Source organism: Panulirus ornatus, chromosome 53, assembly GCF_036320965.1.
Source record: "Panulirus ornatus isolate Po-2019 chromosome 53, ASM3632096v1, whole genome shotgun sequence".
Classification (NCBI taxonomy): domain Eukaryota; kingdom Metazoa; phylum Arthropoda; class Malacostraca; order Decapoda; family Palinuridae; genus Panulirus; species Panulirus ornatus.
This window is the reverse complement of record NC_092276.1, coordinates 16,318,026-16,330,166: the sequence shown is the minus strand read 5'-3', so window position 1 is coordinate 16,330,166 and position 12,141 is coordinate 16,318,026. Positions and strand designations below refer to the sequence as shown.

At 49.4% G+C, this 12,141-nt stretch overlaps 1 long non-coding RNA gene across 1 annotated transcript in view; it reads right to left on the bottom strand.

Moving 5' to 3' along the window:
- LOC139765269 (uncharacterized) overlaps positions 1 to 11,890 on the bottom strand; it is a 30,039-nt gene extending 18,149 nt beyond the window's left edge. The window contains exon 1 of the long non-coding RNA XR_011716629.1: positions 11,761 to 11,890. This is a non-coding gene — a long non-coding RNA (uncharacterized lncRNA). The remainder of the gene's footprint in view (positions 1 to 11,760) is intronic.
- Positions 11,891 to 12,141: the final 251 nt, after the last annotated feature.

Genomic DNA, 12,141 nt, shown 5'->3' with positions numbered 1-12,141 from the left:
GTCTGGAGGGCAGAGTGTCTGTTGTCTGGAGGGAAGATTGTCTGTTGTCTGGAGGGAAGATTGTCTGTTGTCTGGAGGGCAGAGTGTCTGTTGTCTGGAGGGAAGATTGTCTGTTGTCTGGAGGGAAGATTGTCTGTTGTCTGGAGGGCAGAGTGTCTGTTGTCTGGAGGGAAGATTGTCTGTTGTCTGGAGGGCAGACTGTCTGTTGTCTGGAGGGAAGATTGTCTGTTGTCTGGAGGGAAGATTGTCTGTTGTCTGGAGGGCAGAGTGTCTGTTGTCTGGAGGGAAGATTGTCTGTTGTCTGGAGGGAAGATTGTCTGTTGTCTGGAGGGCAGAGTGTCTGTTGTCTGGAGGGAAGATTGTCTGTTGTCTGGAGGGAAGATTGTCTGTTGTCTGGAGGGCAGAGTGTCTGTTGTCTGGAGGGAAGATTGTCTGTTGTCTGGAGGGCAGAGTGTCTGTTGTCTGGAGGGCAGACTGTCTGTTGTCTGGAGGGAAGATTGTCTGTTGTCTGGAGGGAAGATTGTCTGTTGTCTGGAGGGAAGATTGTCTGTTGTCTGGAGGGAAGATTGTCTGTTGTCTGGAGGGCAGACTGTCTGTTGTCTGGAGGGAAGATTGTCTGTTGTCTGGAGGGCAGACTGTCTGTTGTCTGGAGGGAAGATTGTCTGTTGTCTGGAGGGCAGACTGTCTGTTGTCTGGAGGGAAGATTGTCTGTTGTCTGGAGGTCAGACTGTCTGTTGTCTGGAGGGCAGACTGTCTGTTGTCTGGAGGGCAGACTGTCTGTTGTCTGGAGGGAGGAGTGTCTGTTGTCTGGAGGGCAGAGTGTCTGTTGTCTGGAGGGAGGAGTGTCTGTTGTCTGGAGGGAGGAGTGTCTGTTGTCTGGAGGGAAGATTGTCTGTTGTCTGGAGGGCAGAGTGTCTGTTGTCTGGAGGGAAGATTGTCTGTTGTCTGGAGGGAAGATTGTCTGTTGTCTGGAGGGAAGATTGTCTGTTGTCTGGAGGGAGGAGTGTCTGTTGTCTGGAGGGCAGAGTGTCTGTTGTCTGGAGGGAAGATTGTCTGTTGTCTGGAGGGAGGAGTGTCTGTTGTCTGGAGGGAAGATTGTCTGTTGTCTGGAGGGAAGATTGTCTGTTGTCTGGAGGGCAGACTGTCTGTTGTCTGGAGGGCAGAGTGTCTGTTGTCTGGAGGGAAGATTGTCTGTTGTCTGGAGGGAAGATTGTCTGTTGTCTGGAGGGAGGAGTGTCTGTTGTCTGGAGGGAAGATTGTCTGTTGTCTGGAGGGCAGAGTGTCTGTTGTCTGGAGGGCAGAGTGTCTGTTGTCTGGAGGGCAGAGTGTCTGTTGTCTGGAGGGAGGAGTGTCTGTTGTCTGGAGGGCAGAGTGTCTGTTGCACTTCTACATTACCCTGGCCCTACGCGTCTACATCACCTTGGCCTTGGCTTGCTGTCTCCTAAGACAGTGCTATACCACACTGGCTGGCTATAAGGCCCACCTGTTGTACCAGGGTCACACAAAACCCACCCCGGCCAAAGGGATGACACAGAGCCCCAGACGTCGTTAAATGGTTCGTGGTTGTTAGTGGTGATGGGACGGGGTCGTGAACGAGCCAACTGCCGTAGGCTGGCCAGGTCGTTATCTGCGTACCAGAGGCTGGAGACGACCAGGATGCCACTGTACGAGGACGACGTGGACACGACCAGGAGACCACTGTACGAGGACGACGTGGAGACGACCAGGAGACCACTGTACGAGGACGACGTGGAGACGACCAGGATGCCACTGTACGAGGACGACGTGGAGACGACCAGGATGCCACTGTACGAGGACGACGTGGAGACGACCAGGAGACCACTGTACGAGGACGACGTAGAGACGACCAGGATGCCACTGTACGAGGACGACGTGGAGACGACCAGGATGCCACTGTACGAGGACGACGTGGAGACGACGAGGATGCCACTGTACGAGGACGACGTGGAGACGACCAGGATGCCACTGTACGAGGACGACGTGGAGACGACCAGGATGCCACTGTACGAGGACGACGTGGAGACGACCAGGATGTCACTGTACGAGGACGACGTGGAGACGACCAGGATGCCACTGTACGAGGACGACGTGGAGACGACCAGGATGCCACTGTACGAGGACGACGTGGACACGACCAGGATGCCACTGTACGAGGACGACGTGGAGACGACCAGGAGACCACTGTACGAGGACGACGTGGAGACGACCAGAGAGAAGACAAGAGGGACCTGAGAGAAGACAAGTGGGACCTGAGAGAAGACAAGAGGGACCTGAGAGAAGACAAGTGGGACCTGAGAGAAGACAAGAGGGACCTGAGAGAAGACAAGAGGGACCTGAGAGAAGACAAGTGGGACCTGAGAGAAGACAAGAGGGACCTGAGAGAAGACAAGTGGGACCTGAGAGAAGACAAGTGGGACCTGAGAGAAGACAAGTGGGACCTGAGAGAAGACAAGAGGGACCAGAGAGAAGACAAGTGGGACCTGAGAGAAGACTGAGGGACCTGAGAGAAGACAAGAGGGACCTGAGAGAAGACAAGAGGGACCTGAGAGAAGACAAGAGGGACCTGAGAGAAGACAAGAGGGACCTGAGAGAAGACAAGTGGGACCTGAGAGAAGACAAGTGGGACCTGAGAGAAGACAAGAGGGACCTGAGAGAAGACAAGTGGGACCTGAGAGAAGACAAGAGGGACCTGAGAGAAGACAAGTGGGACCTGAGAGAAGACAAGAGGGACCTGAGAGAAGACAGGAGGGACCTGAGAGAAGACAAGAGGGACCTGAGAGAAGACAAGTGGGACCTGAGAGAAGACAAGAGGGACCTGAGAGAAGACAAGAGGGACCAGAGAGAAGACAAGTGGGACCTGAGAGAAGACAAGAGGGACCAGAGAGAAGACAAGTGGGACCTGAGAGAAGACAAGAGGGACCAGAGAGAAGACAAGTGGGACCTGAGAGAAGACAAGAGGGACCTGAGAGAAGACAAGAGGGACCTGAGAGAAGACAAGTGGGACCTGAGAGAAGACAAGAGGGACCAGAGAGAAGACAAGTGGGACCTGAGAGAAGACAAGAGGGACCTGAGAGAAGACAAGAGGGACCTGAGAGAAGACAGGAGGGACCTGAGAGAAGACAAGAGGGACCTGAGAGAAGACAAGAGGGACCTGAGAGAAGACAAGAGGGACCTGAGAGAAGACAGAAGGACCTGAGAGAAGACAGAGGGACTTGAGAGAAGACAGAGGGACTTGAGAGAAGACAGAGGGACCTGAGAGAAGACAGAGGGACCTGAAAGAAGACAGGAGGGACCTGAGAGAAGACAGAGGGACCTGAGAGAAGACCAAGGGACCTGAGAGAAGACAGAGGGACCTGAGAGAAGACCGAGGGACCTGAGAGAAGACAAGAGGGACCTGAAAGAAGACAAGAGGGACCTGAGAGAAGACCGAGGGACCTGAGAGAAGACAGAGGGACGTGAGAGAAGACAGAGGGACCAGAGAGAAGACAGAGGGACCTGAGAGAAGACTGATGGACCTGAGAGAAGACAGAGGGACCTGAGAGAAGACAAGAGGGACCTGAGAGAAGACAGAGGGACCTGAGAGAAGACAAGAGGGACCTGAGAGAAGACAGAGGGACCTGAGAGAAGACTGAGGGACCTGAGGGAAGACAAGAGGGACCTGAGAGAAGACAAGAGGGACCTGAGAGAAGACAGAGGGACCTGAGAGAAGACTGAGGGACCTGAGAGAAGACAGAGGGACCTGAGAGAAGACAAGAGGGACCTGAGAGAAGACAAGAGGGACCTGAGAGAAGACAAGAGGGACCTGAGAGAAGACAAGAGGGACCTGAGAGAAGACAAGTGGGACCTGAGAGAAGACAAGAGGGACCTGAGAGAAGACAAGAGGGACCTGAGAGAAGACAAGAGGGAACTGAGAGAAGACAGAGGGACCTGAGAGAAGACAGAGGGACCTGACAGAAATGGAGGAGGATATAGACGGGAGGTGAGTCAGGTGACAGGGCGCCACTACCTCCTGTCACTTGACATTACCGTGGACGGAGAGCCATAGCACCCGTCTCGGGGCGTCTCACCTGCCCTCAGGTGAGATGTGAGGTGCAGGAGGAGACGGTGTTAGTAACCACGTCTCCGACGTCATATACACTTTGGCTCTCTTGATCTGGACCAACAAACCTATGGCTGCCTTCGTCAGGTTTGTGTGTGTGGGTGTGTGGGTGTGTGTGGGTGTGTGTGTGTGTGTGTGGGTGTGTGTGTGTGTGTGTGTGGGTGTGGGTGTGTGTGTGGGTGTGTGTGTGTGTGTGTGTGTGGGTGTGTGTGTGTGGGTGTGGGTGTGTGTGTGTGGGTGTGTGGGGATGTCACCTGCACGGGAGCGGAAACACCTTCAGCGAGGGAGAGGAACCACTGCTTTCAATCCTGTGTTGTCTCAGGGAAAGGAAAACAGGTCGACATCTCAGGATCTGTGAAAGGAAAAAAGGACTCAAGACGGCCTTCTTATGGCTCGGTGGATCAGACCAGGACGTAGAGGGGAAGGAAGGAGGGGATGCGGAGGGGGAAGGAAGGAGAGGACACGGAGGGGGAAGGAAGGAGAGGAAGTGGAGGGGGAAGGAAGGAGAGGACGTGGAGGGGAAGGAAGGAGAGGACGCGGAGGGGGAAGGAAGGAGAGGACGTGGAGGGGAAGGAAGGAGAGGACGCGGAGGGGGAAGGAAGGAGAGGACGCAGAGGGGGAAGGAAGGAGAGGACGCGGAGGGGGAAGGAAGGAGAGGACGTGGAGGGGGAAGGAAGGAGAGGACGCGGAGGGGAAGGAAGGAGAGGACGTGGAGGGGAAGGAAGGAGAGGACGCGGAGGGGGAAGGAAGGAGAGGACGCGGAGGGGGAAGGAAGGAGAGGACGCGGGGTGGGGGGGGGAAGGAAGGAGAGGACGCGGGGTGGGGGGGGGAAGGAAGGAGGGACGCGGAGGGGGGAAGGAAGGAGAGGACGCGAAGGGGAAGGAAGGAGAGGACGTGGAGGGGAAGGAAGGAGAGGACGCGGAGGGGAAGGAAGGAGAGGACGCGAAGGGGAAGGAAGGAGAGGACTGTTTCGACCAGCGTCACCAAGCACCTCCGCGGGGGACCGTAACACGTGAAGGGCAAAGGACTGGTGAAGAGAGAGAGAGAGAGAGAGAGAGAGAGAGAGAGAGAGAGAGAGAGAGAGAGAGAGAGAGAGAGAGAGAGAGAGAGAGAGAGGTCCAGCCAAACCACTCAGACTGAGGCACTCCAGGTCAAGCTGAACTACTCAGACTGAGGCACAAGACACATTGTCTGACATATTGTTGATGTTGTTGCCAAGTTGGACATGTTGGCATATATATATTGCTGAAGATACACCAGACATATTGTTGGATACATATTACAATATTGCCATCAAACACTTTGGTACTTTTCTGCTCAAGTTTTTATGACATCGATACACGAAGACGAGAGAGAGACAATAAACGAAGGATTTGACAAGGACGATAATGATCAAGTAGTTACGGTCTAACAAGCAAGCAGCTTGTTGACGTGTAACAAGCACAGGTACGAGTGGTGGTTCTCCTAACATCGTTAGTGGCTAAGAAGCAAACAAACCACTGCATACCTCAAGGCACCAGACGGAGGAGAAGCAGGTGTTTGGCGTCAGTCGCTTGAGCCAGAAACTTTCCCTGACAACGAACGTGTCGTTAACTACGTCACCTGTGTGCAGAGGGAGCTCTTCTGTAGATGAAACTGTCGTAGAATTGTGAAGATTTCTTGTATAGGTAGTTTTTACCCACATGTTTGTATCTGTTCACACACACACACACACACACACACACACACACACACACACACACAACTTCCTTTTTTATGTAAGGCTCAAGAAAATGGTAGTGCAGCCTTCCTAGGCAGTGCCACAGTGCTCACTGCAGGTCAGCAGTGATGATATCCCCATCAACAGACGACCTCCTCCAGTCTGCAGCAGTGAACCAGGTCAGGAAGGAGATGGTAATGGCTGGAAGCTGGCTAAAAACTGTAAAGCGACTGATGAAGACAAGGGGAGCAGTCTGATCATATACTATTGCAATCTGGAAACATGTTCGATCCTCATAAAGAACCATATGGTAGGTCGCACTGGAAGTTTGGATCGCACTGATGTGGTATACAAGGACCGATGCAATATTAGGGACTGTCAACCCCCACCACATACACTACATTGGACATACGACCTGCACCCTGAGCCACCGCTTCTCGCTCCACTTACAAGAAGGTGGAATCAAACAACATCATGGACACTAGCGTGGAACGTGGCTAACAAGGTAGATTATCGTAAATAACACCAGAATCATTACAAGATGCAGTGATCAGAGGAGACTACAGATATTAGAAGCCATTCACATAAGAGAGGAAGACCCTGTCATCAACATTCAGATGAACATGACCATCGCCATACAGGTATTTGATGGCCTGTTCATAGGACGCAGGCCTAATGCCGTCACAGACCTGCCACAAACTACCGAGTCTGCCATTTCTGGGCTACGAAGATCAGAAAGATTCAGACGAGCCCAACCGAACCTCACCGCCACGTCAAGGCAATAACGGTCTCGCTTTGCCCTACTTAGTGCATTTAGTAATGGACTGTCTATATGCCTCCTTCGTTTGATATCATTTTCCTGTGTTTCCTCAACTATAAGTTTTTCTTTATTTGTTTCCATATTGTGTATACTACTCTTCATGATACTATTAACTTGTTTCGCTTTTGATGTTTTCCCTTACTTTTATGTGCTATGTACTGTGTTCACCCGAATCTTATCAGTGGATGATTTGGACAATTGGTGTTGGAGCACCTACCTAATGGTAGAATAATACCGAGAAAATTAGGGAACATAAGAAAGAAGATTAATAACTAAATATACTGTCGTATTCAATTCTATGCGCATTATCTATCTTATTATAATTAACCGCCGTCTCCCGAGTCAGCGAGGTAGCGCAAGGAAAAAGACGAGGAATGGCCCAACCCACCCAAATTCACATGTATATACATAAACGCCCACACACGCACATATACATACATATACATTTCAACGTATACATACATATACATAAAGACATATACATCTAACGCTTGTACATCACCATACTTGCTGCCTTCATCCATTCCCGTCGCCACCCCGCCACACACGAAATAGCAACCCCCCCTCCAATAATCACCCATCTCTCTCCATCCACTTTCAGTTCCACCTGTAAGAATCTACAGTTAACTTTCTTACACTTTATCACATATCCCCACAACTCCTGCTTCAGGAGTAGTGCTACTCCTTCCCTTGCTCTTGCCCTCTCACTAACCTCTGACTTTACTCCCAAGACATTCCCAGACCACTCTTCCCCTTTACCCTTGAGCTTCGTTTCACTAAGAGCCAAAACATCCAGGGTGGGGGAGGGGGCGAAGGTTCTGGGAGCGTTGAAGAATGTGTGGAAGGCGAGAACATTATCTCGGAAAGCAAAAATGGGTATGTTTGAAGGAATAGTCGTTCCAAAAATGTTATATGGTTGCGAGGCGTGGGCCATAGATAGTGCGGAGGAGGGTGGCTCTGTTGGAAATGAGATGTTTGAGGACAATATGTGGTGTGAGGTGGTTTGATCGAGTAAGTAATGAAAGGGTAAGAGAGATGTGTGGTAATAAAAAGAGTGTGGTTGGGGGAGCAGAAGTGTGTGCATTGAAATTTTATGGTCACATGGAGAGAATGAATGAGTGAGGAAAGATTGACAAAGAGGACATAGGTGTCAGAGGTGGAGGAGAAGTGGAAGACCACATTGGAGGTTGAAGGATGGAAGGTGAAAGACTTTGAACGATCGAGGCCTGAATATGGAGGAGGGTGAAAGGCGTGCAAGGAACAGAGTGAATTGGAACGATGTGGTATCCCGGGGTCGACGTGCTGTCAATGGATTGAACCAGGGAATGTGAAGCGTCTGGGGTAAACCATGGAAAGTTTTGTGGGGCCTGCATGTGGAAAGGGAGCTGTGGTTTCGGTGCATTATACATGATAGCTAGAGACTGAGTGTGAACGAATGTGGCCTTTGTTGTCCTTTCCTAGCGTTACCTTGCGCGCGTGTTGGGGTGGGAGGGTGTCATTTCATGTGTGGCGGGGTGGCGACGAGAATAAATAAAGGCAGGAAGTATGAAGCATGTACATGTGTATATATGTATATATCTGTGTTTATATATATATATATATATATATATATATATATATATATATATATATATATATATATATATATATATATATATATATATATATATATTTTTTTTTTTTTTTTTTTTTTTTTTTTTTGCTTTGTCGTTGTCTCCCGCGTTTGCGAGGTAGCGCAAGGAAACAGACGAAAGAAATGGCCCAACCCACCCCCATACACGTCCACACACGCAAATATACATACCTACACAGCTTTCCATGGTTTACCCCAGACGATTCACATGCCCTGATTCAATCCACTGACAGCACGTCAACCCCGGTATACCACATCGATCCAATTCACTCTATTCCTTGCCCTCCTTTCATCCTCCTGCATGTTCAGGCCCCGATCACACAAAATCTGTTTCACTCCATCTTTTCCAATTTGGTCTCCCACTTCTCCTCGTTCCCTCCACCTCCGACACATATATCCTCTTGGTCAATCTTTCCTCACTCATTCTCTCCATATGCCCAAACCATTTCAAAACACCCTCTCCTGCTCTCTCAACCACGCTCTTTTTATTTCCACACATCTCTCTTACCCTTACGTTACTTACTCGATCAAACCACCTCACACCACACATTGTCCTCAAACATCTCATTTCCGGCACATCCACCCTCCTGCGCACAACTCTATCCATAGCCCACGCCTCGCAACCATACAACATTGTTGGAACCACTATTCCTTCAAACATACCCATTTTTGCTTTCCGAGATAATGTACTCGACTTCCACACATTCTTCAAGGCTCCCAGGATTTTCGCCCCCTCCCCCACCCTATGATCCACTTCCGCTTCCATGGTTCCATCCGCTGCCAGATCCACACCCAGATATCTAAAACACTTTACTTCCTCTAGTTTTTCTCCATTCAAACTTACCTCCCAATTGACTTGACCCTCAACCCTGTTGTACCTAATAACCTTGCTCTTATTCACATTTACTCTTAACTTTCTTCTTTCACACACTTCATTTATATATCTGTATATATATTTATATATCTATATCTATATATACATATATATATATATATATATATATATATATATATATATATATATATATATATATATATATATATATATATATATATATATAAGTTGTTAGAAGCAGTGAAAAGTTTTTATCGAGGATGTAAGGCATGTGTACGTGTAGGAAGAGAGGAAAGTGATTGGTTCTCAGTGAATGTAGGTTTGCGGCAGGGGTGTGTGATGTCTCCATGGTTGTTTAATTTGTTTATGGATGGGGTTGTAAGGGAGGTAAATGCAAGAGTCTTGGAAAGAGGGGCAAGTATGAAGTCTGTTGGGGATGAGAGAGCTTGGGAAGTGAGTCAGTTGTTGTTCGCTGATGATACAGCGCTGGTGGCTGATTCATGTGAGAAACTGCAGAAGCTGGTGACTGAGTTTGGTAAAGTGTGTGGAAGAAGAAAGTTGAGAGTAAATGTGAATAAGAGCAAGGTTATTAGGTACAGTAGGGGTGAGGGTCAAGTCAATTGGGAGGTGAGTTTGAATGGAGAAAAACTGGAGGAAGTGAAGTGTTTTAGATATCTGGGAGTGGATCTGTCAGCGGATGGAACCATGGAAGCGGAAGTGGATCATAGGGTGGGGGAGGGGGCGAAAATTTTGGGAGCCTTGAAAAATGTGTGGAAGTCGAGAACATTATCTCGGAAAGCAAAAATGGGAATGTTTGAGGGAATAGTGGTTCCAACAATGTTGTATGGTTGCGAGGCGTGGGCTATGGATAGAGATGTGCGCAGGAGGATGGATGTGCTGGAAATGAGATGTTTGAGGACAATGTGTGGTGTGAGGTGGTTTGATCGAGTAAGTAACGTAAGGGTAAGAGAGATGTGTGGAAATAAAAAGAGCGTGGTTGAGAGAGCAGAAGAGGGTGTTTTGAAATGGTTTGGGCACATGGAGAGAATGAGTGAGGAGAGATTAACCAAGAGGATATATGTGTCGGAGGTGGAGGGAACGAGGAGAAGAGGGAGACCAAATTGGAGGTGGAAAGATGGAGTGAAAAAGATTTTGTGTGATCGGGGCCTGAACATGCAGGAGGGTGAAAGGAGGGCAAGAAATAGAGTGAATTGGAGTCATGTGGTATACAGGGGTTGACGTGCTGTCAGTGGATTGAAGCAAGGCGTGTGAAGCGTCTGGGGTAAACCATGGAAAGCTGTGTAGGTATGTATATTTGCGTGTGTGGACGTGTGTATGTACATGTGTATGGGGGGGGGGGCCATTTCTTTCGTCTGTTTCCTTGCGCTACCTCGCAAACGCGGGAGACAGCGACAAAGTATAAAAAAAAAAAAAAAAAAAATATATATATATATATATATATATATATATATATATATATATATATATATATATATATATATATATACGTTGAAATGTATAGGTATGCATATGTGCGTGTGTGGACGTGTGTATGTATACACACGTGTATGTGGGTGTGTTGGGCAATTCTTTCGTCTATTTCCTTGCGCTACTTCGCTAACGCGGGAGACAGCGACAAAGTATAATAAATATGATATATATATATATATATATATATATATATATATATATATATATATATATATATATATATATATATAAATCAGTTCACGACGAAATATAAGACCTCTGAAGTCATTTGACGATCAAATACATCCACGTTCAAGGTAGTCCTACACCAGCAAGGGAGGATTCAGACCCAGGCTTGAGGGTCCTACACCAGCAGGGGCACCTCTAGACCCAGGCTTGGGGGTCCTACACCAGCAGGGGCACCTCTAGACCCAGGCTTGTGGGTCCTACACCAGCAGGGGAGGCTCCAGACCCAGGCTTGGGGGTCCTACACCAGCAGGGGCACCTCTAGACCCAGGCTTGGGGGTCCTACACCAGCAGGGGCACCTCTAGACCCAGGCTTGGGGGTCCTACACCAGCAGGGGCACCTCTAGACCCAGGCTTGGGGGTCCTACACCAGCAGGGGCACCTCCAGACCCAGGCTTGAGGGTCCTACACCAGCAGGGGCACCTCCAGACCCAGGCTTGGGGGTCCTACACCAGCAGGGGCGCCTCCAGACCCAGGCTTGGGGGTCCTACACCAGCAGGGGCACCTCTAGACCCAGGCTTGGGGGTCCTACACCAGCAGGGGCACCTCTAGACCCAGGCTTGGGGGTCCTACACCAGCAGGGGCACCTCCAGACCCAGGCTTGGGGGTCCTACACCAGCAAGGGGCACCTCTAGACCCAGTCTTGGGGGTCCTACACCAGCAGGGGAGGCTCCAGAGCGAGGTTTCACATCAACAACTACATAACGACATTCACAATGCCATTTCATTTAACATGAGAAAGTTTGTTGAGAATATTTTCTGATTAACATCCGTTAACACGGTATTTAACACAAGGTTTTCTTGTCAATCATAATAATTGTTATCTCAAGGTATGGTACCTCGAAGATCACAAGTTTACGTGTTCACCACAAATGTAATCATTAGTTACCACGATCAAGAGTTGAATAAATGTAATCTTTCCATCGTTAATCTTTACCTCACTGAATGTAATTCAAGATGTTAAGTTTCCCTTTCACGAGCGGCGTCAAAAGTTTCTTCAGGTGAGGCCGATGCGCGTGGCAGGAGGGGCTGGCCTGGCGCAACGATACCTCCTCACGACACAGGCGCTCAGGCCAGACTGCACCACAACACCTCGACCAACCCCGCGCTCTCACTCACCCCATGTCTGCCACCGTCGCTACAGACCAGTTGTGAGTCCTGGGTCACGTCTGGGTTGTAATTAACCGCCGCTATAGACCAGTTGTGAGTCCAGACCAGTTGTGAGTCATGTCTGGGTTGTGAGGTGAACACAACTTTGCTTCGCCTACGTCGTGTGTGGATGTCAGAATCGCTAAGGAGGGAATGGAAAACCCAGCCA